Source organism: Molothrus aeneus, chromosome 8 (assembly GCF_037042795.1).
Source record: "Molothrus aeneus isolate 106 chromosome 8, BPBGC_Maene_1.0, whole genome shotgun sequence".
Classification (NCBI taxonomy): domain Eukaryota; kingdom Metazoa; phylum Chordata; class Aves; order Passeriformes; family Icteridae; genus Molothrus; species Molothrus aeneus.
This window is the reverse complement of record NC_089653.1, coordinates 5,354,988-5,367,260: the sequence shown is the minus strand read 5'-3', so window position 1 is coordinate 5,367,260 and position 12,273 is coordinate 5,354,988. Positions and strand designations below refer to the sequence as shown.

Sequence of the window (12,273 nt, the reverse complement as noted above, 5' to 3'; positions counted from 1 at the left end):
GGAGAAGCCATTTTAATAACTTTATTTTCGTTGTGAATCTCATTATGTGTGTATTCAGTAGGCTGACTCTTAGCTTTTTATTTGTTTTAGAAAAGAGCAGGGCAGATCTTTATTTTTTTAGTTTTTCAAAACACAGCCATGTCTGTTAAAATTAATTAGAGTTGAAGGTCAGAGTGTCAGTGCTGTTGGAGTTGTTATGACACATTTTTAGGAGCTGAGTCTCAGCAGCATTTAGAATCACAATCAGCAAAATTCAGTGAGAGGAGCTGAGGGAGGATGCTGATTAAACTTCTGCTCATGCTGTTGCCCTTGCACTGATTTAAAAGACAAAATTACCCTAAGAAGGGCAATATTGCAATATTTATCCTTTCTTTGGGCTGGACATGAAAAGCCCTGAAGGAAAGCAGATGGTTTTGGAAAGGCTGGAGTCAGGAATGGGATTGGATCCTCATGGGACCCTGGCAACCCAGGATTCTGTGATTCCAGACAGAAATTCTCCAATTCACCAAAATAAACAACCAAACAATCCTTTCATTCACTTCAGATATACTTGAGGGGTTTTTTTTAAACTTTAAATCAGAGTATATAGAATATAAAACCTGTCAGGCAGGCTGAGAATGCAGAATTTCAAAGCCAGTGCATCAGGGAGGTTTGACCATTCCCTCTGCCTGCTTCCCTTGCTATGCCACTGGAATTTGGGATGCTAGAGGGAAGAGCTGCTCTCTGCTGTACCAAGCCAAGGCTTTCACTGGCGGAGGGCACCAACCTTCCCTTCCTGCTGCTGCTCCAAACCCAGGGTGGTCCCAGCCCTCTGATGAGTGAAGGGAGCCATCAAAGACAAAGCCCTGCTCCCCTGAACTCGGGGAATGCGGTTCTGCTGCCCCTGTTAGTGCAGGAAATCAGATTTTGGAGAAATCTCCTTGGGTCCTGGTCCTTTGGATTGGAATTAAATCCCTACTGCTCATTTATGAGCACAAATCAGGTCAGCAGATCATGAAGGGGCTGGAAGATGGAATTTGAATTTCTCTCATCTCTGAGAGCCCTTGCCTTACCTGAGACCACCCTGCTCCTTTCCTTGTCCAGAAAATCCTTCCTTTTTTTCCTCTGTCAAGGACACCAATGAACAGATTGGAAAATCTGAGTTGAGCTAATAATACATGAAAGAAGTTAAAGAAATTTGGCTAATCAAGACAATGTATTCAAATCTTTTATTGCTGAAAGTTAATCTGGTGAGCTTTTATAGGTTTTTGAGCTGGAATGGCAACTGAAAATGAATAATTTTGTATTACAGAATGTTTTCATGTGCTTGGGAATGGCACAATGCTGCAAGAGCTGTACCAATTCCAGGCTTGCTATTTATTTAACATTTGTTTAAAAAATTAGGTTTCTATCAGGAATTAAAAGGATTGCATTAAAATTAGAGATGATTAGGTGAACTGTTATGCCAGTTATGGGAAATCTAAAAATAGCTTTGGGTATAATGAGCAACTTCATTATATTAATGCAAAATATTTTCCTATCATTAAAAAATTAAAGAACTCTCCAAATGTTATTTTAGCTCCTAGGGAAAAAAAATTATCAAAATCTTACTTTTTTTTAGAGCTATTGCTTTGTTTTTAAATGAACTGTTCCTACAAAGTATTTTCAGAGGATTTCACGAGAATACTCTAAAAAATCATCATCCAGCTTGAAGGGCAATAACCATTTGGGTTATTTTCAGTCTCTTCCCTCACCACATAATATTAATTTATTAATTGTCAGAAGCAGCTACAAAGCAGTGCTGCATTGCTCCTGCTAATTTTCATTTCCTCAGGAAATGCATTGTTGTTCTCACTTGGACAAAAACCAAAATATGCTTGCTGGAAATAGCTCTGAGATGCACAGATGAGAGGGATTGTCATGGGAACGTTTCAACTATCAGCCATGGCCAGCAGCTCCTGATCCTGCTGTAGTTTTCCCTGTGTGCACTGGGAGAATTCATTCCCTCCCTGCCCTTCCCAAAAGCGGGAGAGTGAAGCTGTGTCTGACCAGGGGACAACAAGGCCACACACAAAAATAAATGATCATTTCTTTGGTGGGCTGAGATTGCTTTGTGTCCAAGCACAGACATGCTGAAATCTGCTTTTTGTTCTGGTTTTTTGCCTCTAACATTTCATGGGACTCCTCAGGAGCAAAGGGCCACCACCAAGTAGTCAGGAGGGATTTTGGTGTCATCCAAACTCATTTCCTACCTTGAGTGTTTCCTCACAGCCAGGTCCCCACTACAGGTTTATGAATTTATTTAAGGTTTGTGCAAAGCTAAAGAAACTTTGCTTCTTGTTCCTTCCTCAGCCTGGTTATAAATGCAGCCCTTCAGGAGAGGGAGAGTGTCAGGATGTTCCTGCCTTTAAAACTAGGAAAAGCTTAGGAAAAAGCCTAGGAACAGCCAAATCAATAAAGAGAAGTTCTTTGGTCCTGGAATTCCTCCTAATTCTAAGTTTTACAGAGCTTTAGTCACATACCTGCTTGTGCTGTGTGCTTTGCCTCATCCAAACTCAGTTAGTACAGCATTAAATATTGTCTGTGTGCTTATGAATGTATAGAATAATGGGAGAAATAGAATTATGACAGTGATCCATGGATGTATTTTGGAAATCATACACAAGCACAAGGAACCATCAATCTAGTCCTGCAACAGTTTTCAAATTTATTGCGCCTGTGTAGTGAAAATTTGAAATGAACTCATGTATTTTAAATCACTGTGTTTGGCACAGCTGGGCTTGTTTTGTTGGTGGTGTGGTCAAATGACCTCAGAAAATACTTATTTTGAAGTATATTCCCTCTTGCTGAAATCAAGGCTGTTACTTGAAGGATAGGTGGGAGAATACACCCAAAGGCATTAGTTATAAATCAAACCAATCCTTTCTCTGCCAAGCCTTGATTTATGCACATCAAATTAACTTTTCCAAACTTGCTGTAATTTATCTCAAACACAGGGCTTCTCAAAAAAGGGGAAATGAAATGTATTTGTGCTGTGCACTCAAGGTAAAATTTCTGAGTCAGTATTAATCAGGAGCAATGTGTTCCAGGATGAAGGGAACGTAATTCAGCACATTCCTTTGGAGCAGCAGTTGTTCTCCTGGCTGACAGAGGGACCAGAAAAAATGGTAAGAAAACTTCTTCTTTTAACTGGAAAGTGTGTCTTCAATTGTCTCCCTCTCTCTCTTTTTTCTTTCTTTTATTTTTAATTCACTCCATTAATAATTTGAAAACGCATATTGGGAGTTGTGATGGCAAAGTGTTGAACAGATAAAACAGGTAAAGATTAAATTGTTTAACTGGAATTGTGTAACAGTAAAGAAAGTGTGATGGTTTATTACCTCCACAGGTATAACTAATGTGTCATTTCTGCTGTTCTGCATGTACAAAAAATAGTTCTGGGGTCTGGGATAGATTTATTATCCTTCATTGATTGCCTCATTCTGTAGCAGGACGTTTCTGGCAGTAAAGCAGCAGAACTGTCACATCCATCATGATGTGTCGGAGATGTGTCAGGGCTGGGGCTCTTTTTTGAACTTTACTGCTCCTGAAAAATGTAGCTGAGCATTATAGGCAGAAGTCTGACATTTCCAGGATGAAAATCAATCTTTTTTTATGTGGTGATTCTCAAAGCAGACTTGAGCTTTGATTGCACAAGAGGTGCTTTCACACGTTGGGGGATACAACAGGGACACCAAATAATTTGGGTAACAGATCTGGCAGGTGTTCTGTAATGAATATAAATTGGAGAAATGATCATAGAAAAGATACTTAAGTCAAGATGGCACAGCAAACATTGATCTGCTGCTGTCACAGCTGGGAACCTGAACCTGTTTCTTTTTGGTTCTTGTGTTTTCTTGTATTTCTCTTTAAAGCTGTGGGGATTAACCAGGTAAATGCAGTCTACTGTCAATTTATATTGCAATATAAATATTTATACAATATTTAGTGGGGGGAAAAAAAGAAGAATTGTTAAAATAATTGCTAAAAGCATGAGAAGCAATGAGAGGGCCTAATATACGGGAAGGGAGGGCAGATGAAACTCTTTGGGCTTTACAATGAATGCTAAAAATAAAAGGAGCAAGCAATCTGTGTAATTGTAAATACCTTGAAAAAAGGAAAGTTATTGTGTCACAGCTCCAGGGGCTCAGTACCTGGGCACTATGGTATTATTAGAGACAAAAAAGGACATTTTTGTGCTGGTGGCTGTGTCTAGAGGCAGCAGAAACCTCAGGAGAAGGGCAGCACGGAGACACAAACAGCCAGACAAGCACAAATTTTTAGATGTTGGGAGTGTGATGATAAAATATTTTAATGTTGTGTTGTTTCCCAGGGAAGATGTTTTGGAAGTAATGAGCAGAACAGTCTTGTTTTCTCATATTCTTTACTCAGGGAAATATCTAAAGAAATAAGATGATGGTGTGATACTCAGTTGTCCCCTTCCAAGAGGAAGGAGCATGGAAATTCCATGTAGTAGCCACTTTCAAAGATCAGTTCAAGATAATCAGTTGCTGTTGAAATCAGGAAGTTTCAGCTTGGTTGTTTGTCAATTTAGCCACTCAAGTGTGGGCTGATTTTCCCCACAAATAATGCCCTGTCAGCCACAAGCCACTGACTCAATTTTGTTAAGGATTTTAGCAAGGCATGAAATGCATAATTAGGGGAGGAACAATTTCATCCCTTTGAGTTCCTAAAAATTATTTAATTTAGGACAAACAACAGAAGTCCCTAGAGCACATGAGTAGTCTGAAGTTTAAACAAGATGACAGCTTAGATGGATCAATAATTTCTCATCCCTACAGTTACTAATAATAAAGTGAAGAAAGAAATACTGGCTATTTCCAAGCTAAAGACACAGAGAGGAGCAAATCCACTCCACTCCAGGGTGGACTCCATTAACACAGATTGCCTTCAGCCCATTAAGCCTCAGCACTGAGCTGCTTTAAGTTTTGTTTCTAAAAGTCTGGAAGCCAAGGAATTAAACCCCACCCGAGTTCTAAAAGCATGTTTTCTGAGCCTTAATAGAATGACACTTTGGTCTTACTTTTGTGTCTCCAGTCATGCAGGAAATTAGAGCACTGGCTTCTTCCTGCAGACTTTGGGTTTCAGGCTTCAGGCTCAATTTGGCAGCTTATATTGCTCAAATTGGCTTGTAAATGAGATATTTGTTTCTAAAGTATGACTGATATCAACTTGCTTACAAATACTTACACCGTGGGCATGTCTCTCATTTGATTCTGTAATTATATGATGGTTTTTCTTGTCAAGAGAGCTCAGAAACTTAATACTGATTTATGTTCCTGAGTTTCTGAAACTGCAATGTGTCACTGTTGAGCATAATTTAGAGTGGCCTTTTTTTCTCCCCTCTAATCTTGTACGTGCCAAGCTTGAGCTCATTTGGGGCTGGAATGATCTCAGAAATCATTTAACCCTTGTGGGGGTGTGGTGACAGTGGCAGGGATGAGGATGATGATGTCATTGAGGTGTCTCATTTCTTTATGGTTGTCTGAAATGGTATTTTCAGTCAAGGCATTATTAACATTCCAATCTCTTGGGTGTCCTGTGGGGCTTTATCTTCTCCTGACACGACAGGAGGTGGACATGGATGCTCTGCCTGCCTGTGTCCCAAAGTGCTGGGCTGACACCCCAAAGTCTGCCAGACCTTGATGGGATCTGTCAATGCCTTCTCAGTAAAGTGAGTTCCTCAATGATGCCCAAAATGTTCTTAAAATTAAAATTCTAAAATGGCAGGTTTTGATGGAATAGAAACTCAAATGATCAGTCTGTCTTGATGAACAAGGGAAAAAAAAAAAAAGGTAAAAAATCAAGGGACTATCTTCCAACTCAATCCATTCTGGGACTCTATAATTCCATGATTAGTAGATTCTGTGTTGTAATAATACATTAAGGGGCAGCTACATTTAAGGAGCACAGTGGCATGTTTGTTTTCTGTCAGGTTTTCCCTTGTATTTGCATTCCAGACCATCTGTAGAGGCCCAGGCAAACTGCAGTCTGTTCCCTAAAATCTCTGTTGGAACCAGTGCATCACCATTCCCCAGTTCAAAGGAGGCTGCCATTGAGCTGATATATTTAACAGGCAGATAAATAATTGCACAAATCTGGTCCATATTTTCAATTCATTTTCATAGTAAAACTAAAACCATGATAGTGAGAATTGATTTCAGCTTTTGAATTCATAAATCGATGGGAATATTCTGAACATCAAATTCTCCTGGAATTTCTTTTGAAGCATGATGGTTTTAAAGACAGTTTGTGGAACGTGGAAATGAATTTTTGACACATGCTGACATTGTGATCAGAGCTCTCAGTTTCCCAGGATGAAATGCAAATGAGGAGCTGATGTGGATCAGGTGGACTCTCTGTCATGGATACTTCCCAGTCCCTGACCTGGAATCACACAAGGAAGGGTGGGATGTGGGAGTCTGGGCTATTTGATGTAGGACTTTTGGCTATTTGGAAGTGTGGGGTGTAGGCAGGAGTTTGGGCTATTTGGTTTCATTTGCATTGGGAGATATTTTGTTGTTAGCTCAGTGTTAAGCATTGAGGTTTCAGGACTGCTGTACTCACCCCACAAAGTTTCTTGAGCTGTGAGAGGATAATTCCTGTCAGCTGGAAGGTTTGAGTGGCTCAAACAACACAAGTTTCCTCTGAGGGCTGCTTGCTGGTGGGATTGAGGGCTGGAATGGGATTGGGATTGGTGGGTTGCAGTTTTAAAGGGATCATCAAAGGTGAGGAGGAATCCATCAGAGAGGGGTGGTGAGGTGGGCAAAGCTCTTGGAGCATTCCCAACTGCCTCCTCATGGGGACAACCCTGGGAAAGAGGAATTGTTAAAATAATTGCTAAAAGCATGAGAAGCAATGAGAGGGCCTAATATACGGGAAGGGAGGGCAGATGAAACTCTTTGGGCTTTAAAATGAATGCTAAAAATAAAAGGAGCAAGCAATCTGTGTAATTGTAAATACCTTGAAAAAAGGAAAGTTATTGTGTCACAGCTCCAGGGGCTCAGTACCTGGGCACTAAGGTGTTATTAGAGACAAGAAAGGACATTTTTGTGTTGGTGGCTGTGTCTAGAGGCAGCAGAAACCTCAGGAGAAGGGCAGCATGGAGACACAAACAGCCAGACAAGCACAAATTTTTAGATGTTGGGAGTGTGATGATAAAATATTTTGATGTTGGGTTGTTTCCCAGGGAAGATGTTTGGAAGTAATGAGCAGAACAGTCTTGTTTTCTCATATTCTTTACTCAGGGAAATATCTAAAGAAATAAGATGATGGTGTGATACTCAGTTGTCCCCTTCCAAGAGGAAGGAGCATGGAAATTCCATGTAGTAGCCACTTTCAAAGATCAACCCTGGGTCTCTCAACCCTGGGACTGTTCATTTATTTGCTATTTCATGAGTGGAGCAGCATTTCTGTGCCTTCATGGACTGACTGGTGTCAGAGGGGGGTGTTTGTCATCAAGTTTTGTCCTTGTGGAGGGAGCCAAATTGGTGCATTGCTCAGAGGGGCACGTAGCTGAGGGGAAGTGTTCTGCTGAGCAGCTTTGGTCAGATAAAACAGGCCTCCTGCTGGAATGCTAGCCTTGTGCAATGTTCTTTCCTAGCTGCTCACAGGTGGGAAGTGCAGGATGTACACCAGCAGTGATATCTGTTCAGTTTTTCTACCTAAATCCCCCTCCCAGACGTGCCTTTAATTCTGAAGTGTTTCCATCTCTGATAAAATTGCATTAACTACTCCTATTCCTGTCTTCACTTTGCTCTGAAAAAGAATAAATTTTCTTTGTGTTATGGCTCAGCATTCTGGAACAAACAGAAATCCAGGATCTGTAGTGTTTGTGTCATCACAGGAGATCTTTGAAGCACAGGCTGAAGTAGCAGAAATGTTCTGCACTCACCGGGGTGCATTTGTGCCTGGAGGATTGCAAAGAGAGGATGTCTTCCCCTCCTGCCCTGACAGATTTGCTGGCAGAAATATGTAGGGTGGGTCAGGTGTCTGTTCAGTGATGCTGTCACCATTTAAGTTCATTTAGGAGACAGTGTGAGCCAGCAGGGTCTCCTTGCTACCTGCTGTAAACAAGGGGGAGTGTTAGATTTTCTTTCACCTACCCAGAACAGCCTTCCAGCAGCTGCACCATCCAAATCCCATTCTATCTGTGTCCATGGAGTGGTTTTGGAGCTGTTTACAATTCCAAACCACGCTGTCAGAGGTGTGGAGGAAGGGAAGGGGTTCTGTTTCTGTGATGTTTTGGGACAGAAGGGGTGGATTAAGAACAGCCCAAAGCTTCCATGGTGTCATTTGCCTGTTCTTGGAGAAAATTTGTGTGGGGCACTTGATTGTGGACCTAGAAGGCCCATGGGGTGGCCACAGGCCCAGGGCAGGCCCTGCTGAGGGACATCCAGGGCTGTGTCCAGTTCTGGGTCCCCAGTCCAGGAAGGGCATGGAGGGGCTGGAGCGTGTCCAGGGAAGGGTCTGGAGCCCCAGGAGGGGCTGAGGGAGCTGGGAAGGGGCTGAGCCTGGAGCAAAGGAGGCTCAGGGGGCCCTTGTGGCTCTGCACAACTCCCTGCCAGGAGGGGACAGCCAGGGGGGGCCGGGCTGTGCTGCCAGGGAACAGGGACAGGACAAGGGCAAAGGGCCTCAAGCTGGGCCAGGGGAGGCTCAGCTTGGACAGCAGCAGCAATTTCTGCATGCAAAGGGTGCTCAGGCCTTGGCAGGGGCTGCCCAGGGAGCTTTGCAGTGCCCAGCCCTGCAGGTGTCCCAGCAAGGGCTGGAGGTGGCACTCAGTGCTCTGGGCTGGGGACCAGGTGGGCACTGGGCACAGGGGAGGGATTTTCCAGCCTCAGTGATTTTTGACTCTCCAGCAGGGCTTTTGTGGTAATGAGGAGCTTGGTATTCCCAACTGAAAACAAATAATGTGTTTTTAAATGCCAAAAATAGTTCCAGATGTGGGCTCAGTAGTGAAATCCTGAAATGTGTTTTAGTGTTCCTTCAATGCAGAGAAGCTTCCACCTTTTGATGGCACCTTTACATCTTGATATTTTCTGAATTTTACTTGAGTTTTCCTTCAAGGACAGGTTGGATGGGACCCTGAGCAACCTGTTCTAGTCAGCGACATCCCTGCTTCTGGCAGGGAGGTGGAATAGGAGATTTTTTAGGTGCCTTCCAATCCATTCCAGGATTCAAATCATTCCAGTCTAGTGTTCCATCTTACCAGAGAATAGCTGGTGAGTCAGAGGTAAATATTGCCAAGCATTCCATATGCCACAGTGGAATAATTTATGCTCAAAACAGGCTTGTGGATAAAGATCTCATTTTTGAAGTCCCAGCTCCTTCTCTCTGTAAATTGGGGGGTGAAGGGGGGTGTAAATCCCCAGCTGGAGAAACAGGTTGTGCAATTTGCTTGGGTTTGGGGGGCATTGCTGCATAGACAGTTCTGCCTACACAGTTACAGACTGGTGCCATGGAGTAGCAGATACACTTTTCCATCTCTTTTCTTAACCCACCAGATTTGTGTTATCAAACCTATTAAAAAAAAAAGTCTTGTCCCTAATGAATGCTTCTGATTCCTTCAAGGTTACATGGACGTGGTTTCAAAGTATGAATCAGTCTGGTGAGGGTTGTCTCAAAATTGGATGCAGATTTTTGTCTGTTTTGAAATTCAAAAATCTCTTAAATTTGTCTAAATTTATATATTAAATATATATGTGTATATAGCATTCATGTCATTAAATATATTTGCCTAATATATTTTGCTTAGAGAGTTTAAATATTGACTGACCATATACACCCTCAAACTCCCTGCCATGGTATCTTAGATAAGACTAACTTAAAACTTAATTTAGTCCCAGTTTTTATAAAGGATAAAAAGAAAAAGAACTTTTTCTATGCCTGATGTGAAATTTCCTCCATTGCCTCAGCTTGAGATTTACTGATTTCCATGTCTGTGATGTCAGGGCTTTAGACAGGTACCTCATCCCCAACAGTCCTGCAGCATTGTGACACCAGGGGAGATTCAAATCAGATATTAGGGGGAAAAAATGTTGGAATCTGAAATGTAAGGAACTCTCAGAACTTTGGGTCTGTAAGCCAAAGCTTAGAATTAAACACAGGATTTGATCTGAGACCTTGGAAAAGGCTTCCAAACTTAGGTGCTAGAAGTGAGAGTGTGGATTTAGAGTTTAAAGCAGAGACATGTTAAGCTGAGTAAAAGAAACTTTGGAGTTTTAGAGTTTAAGATATAAAAATAAAAGCAGTTACAAGGGTAAACAAGAAGTTTAAAATGCAGTAGTGTAGGTTTGTGTGTCATAACATGATTGTTTAAGAAAGCTTACACTGTAGCATGGGTCCATAAGATGAAATATTTAAGGACTGGGTCAAAAACATAAATATCCTTGTTGGCAGTGTTTTATTGGTCAATAAATCCTTAAAAGGTCTTGTAACTGAAGGTCTTGTGACCTTCTGAACCATGCTGTAACAATGTGAGCCCAACTCACCCTTTCTGCCTGTGTAGAACATAAGGAAAATAAATCACATCATCAAAAACCATTCAGAGGTCCCATCTTGAATTCCTTCCAAAATTTCCCACAAGTGAATTATCACCAAGAAATTCACTGGAAGGGAATGGTCAGGCACTGGAATGAGTTGCCCAGGAAGGTGGTGGAGTCACCATTTCTGGAAGAATTCAAAAGTTTTCTGGCTGTGGCCCTTGGGACGTGGTTTAGGGCTGATGCTGGTGGTGCTGGGGAGCAGCTGATGGTCCTGAAGATCTCTCCCAGCCTGGATGACTCTGGGATTCTGGAAGCCATGGCATGAACTTGTCAGGTTTAATTTGGGTTAATTTCTTCAGCTCCCAGGAGATCTGCTGTGTGTCTGGGTGGCTCTGCTGGTGCTAGACTGATTTCCACATCCAGACAAGGAAAAGTTACAAACAGCAGTGAAAATCCTGAGCAGCTACTGAATCTGTACAGCTCCCACATGATCCCAGTGATCAGGCCACTGGAAATATTGGGTGAGCAAGCTTTTCCTTCAGTTTCTCAGGCAGCCAACTGATTGTGCCAAGCAAAGCAATGTTTTTAGGAGTGTGATTTCTCAAGGGCTCTAATTGCTGTGTGCTGAGCAAGAGGGATATTGGATGTAATGCTAAAACTGCTTATTTATAAATTAATGTTATCTATTCAAAATTAGTGTTGAAGAGGGCTGATTTCCATTCCAGTCACTGGTAATATGTTCCTTTAAGAAGTTGTTATTCATACTTTATTTTTCATTAGGTTGCTCATTTTGGTGGTTTGTTTCTTTTTTCCAAGTGACGAATTTTCTTCAAGTTTCAAGTTCAACTTCCCCTGAGTTTAACCAATGCTTCATGTGTTAAGCTTTGGAATGGGCTGCCCAGGCCAGTCCTGGAGTCACCATCCTGGAAATGTTCAAAAAAATAAGAGGATGGGGATTTTTCTGGTGTGGCTTAGTGGCTGTGCTGGGATTTGGTAGAAGGGCTGAACTGGATGATCCTGGAGGTCTTTTCCAGCCTTACTGATTCAGTGATTGCATGACTGTGGCAGCACCTCAGGGGATTGTACAGCTGTCATGTTTTCTGTTTGCATTTCTTTCCTTGCCTTGCACCGCAGACACAAAGCTGAGGCAAAGCCCAGCCTAAATGGATCACTCTCAATCTTCTTCCTAACAAAAGGGTGAAGAGAGCATAGCAGGAAAAAAGGCCTTGCTGCACTCATATCTTCTGAAGCTGCTGCTTCTCTTCAAACTGGAATGTTTTCTATTTAAATGTTTTTTTATTGCTCGTGGTCACTGCAACTGCCCTTATGTGGGGGCATTCACCAGGATGAATCATGAAAGCTCAAACTACTTTAAAGTAGATTATCTACTTGTGCTGTGGAGGAGAAATATCCATCTTTAATCAAATTACACATTATCTTTTGTTGCAGGCAAGTAGCTCCTCAGAAGAGATAAAGGTTGGAAAGATTATTAAAAAAAAACCTATTCAGCTGCAGTCCATGGTCATGTTTAAGACCAGGCTGTGGTTCAGAGCCCAGTAAATCTTGACTCTCATCCTGTTAAACCTGGCAGCAATTGGATTTACACTTCTCAAGATCAGGAAAAAATTAATTCAGAGAGAAGTAATGGTGTACATCCATATATTATGTCACTGTATATTATATTAAAAATGTGATAGCAGGGAGAAGAAGAGCAAGCATGTGGTGGGGGTGTATGAGCACAGAGACTGAA

The 12,273-nt window shown here is 41.9% G+C and overlaps 1 protein-coding gene across 1 annotated transcript in view; it reads left to right on the top strand.

Annotated features, from left to right (window-relative positions):
• LOC136559720 (protocadherin-15-like) overlaps window positions 1–12,273 on the top strand; it is a 767,555-nt gene that overhangs the window by 284,850 nt on the left and 470,432 nt on the right. The window contains exon 14 of the mRNA XM_066555080.1: window positions 3,069–3,146. The gene's annotated coding sequence lies outside the window, so the exon portion shown is untranslated. The remainder of the gene's footprint in view (window positions 1–3,068; window positions 3,147–12,273) is intronic.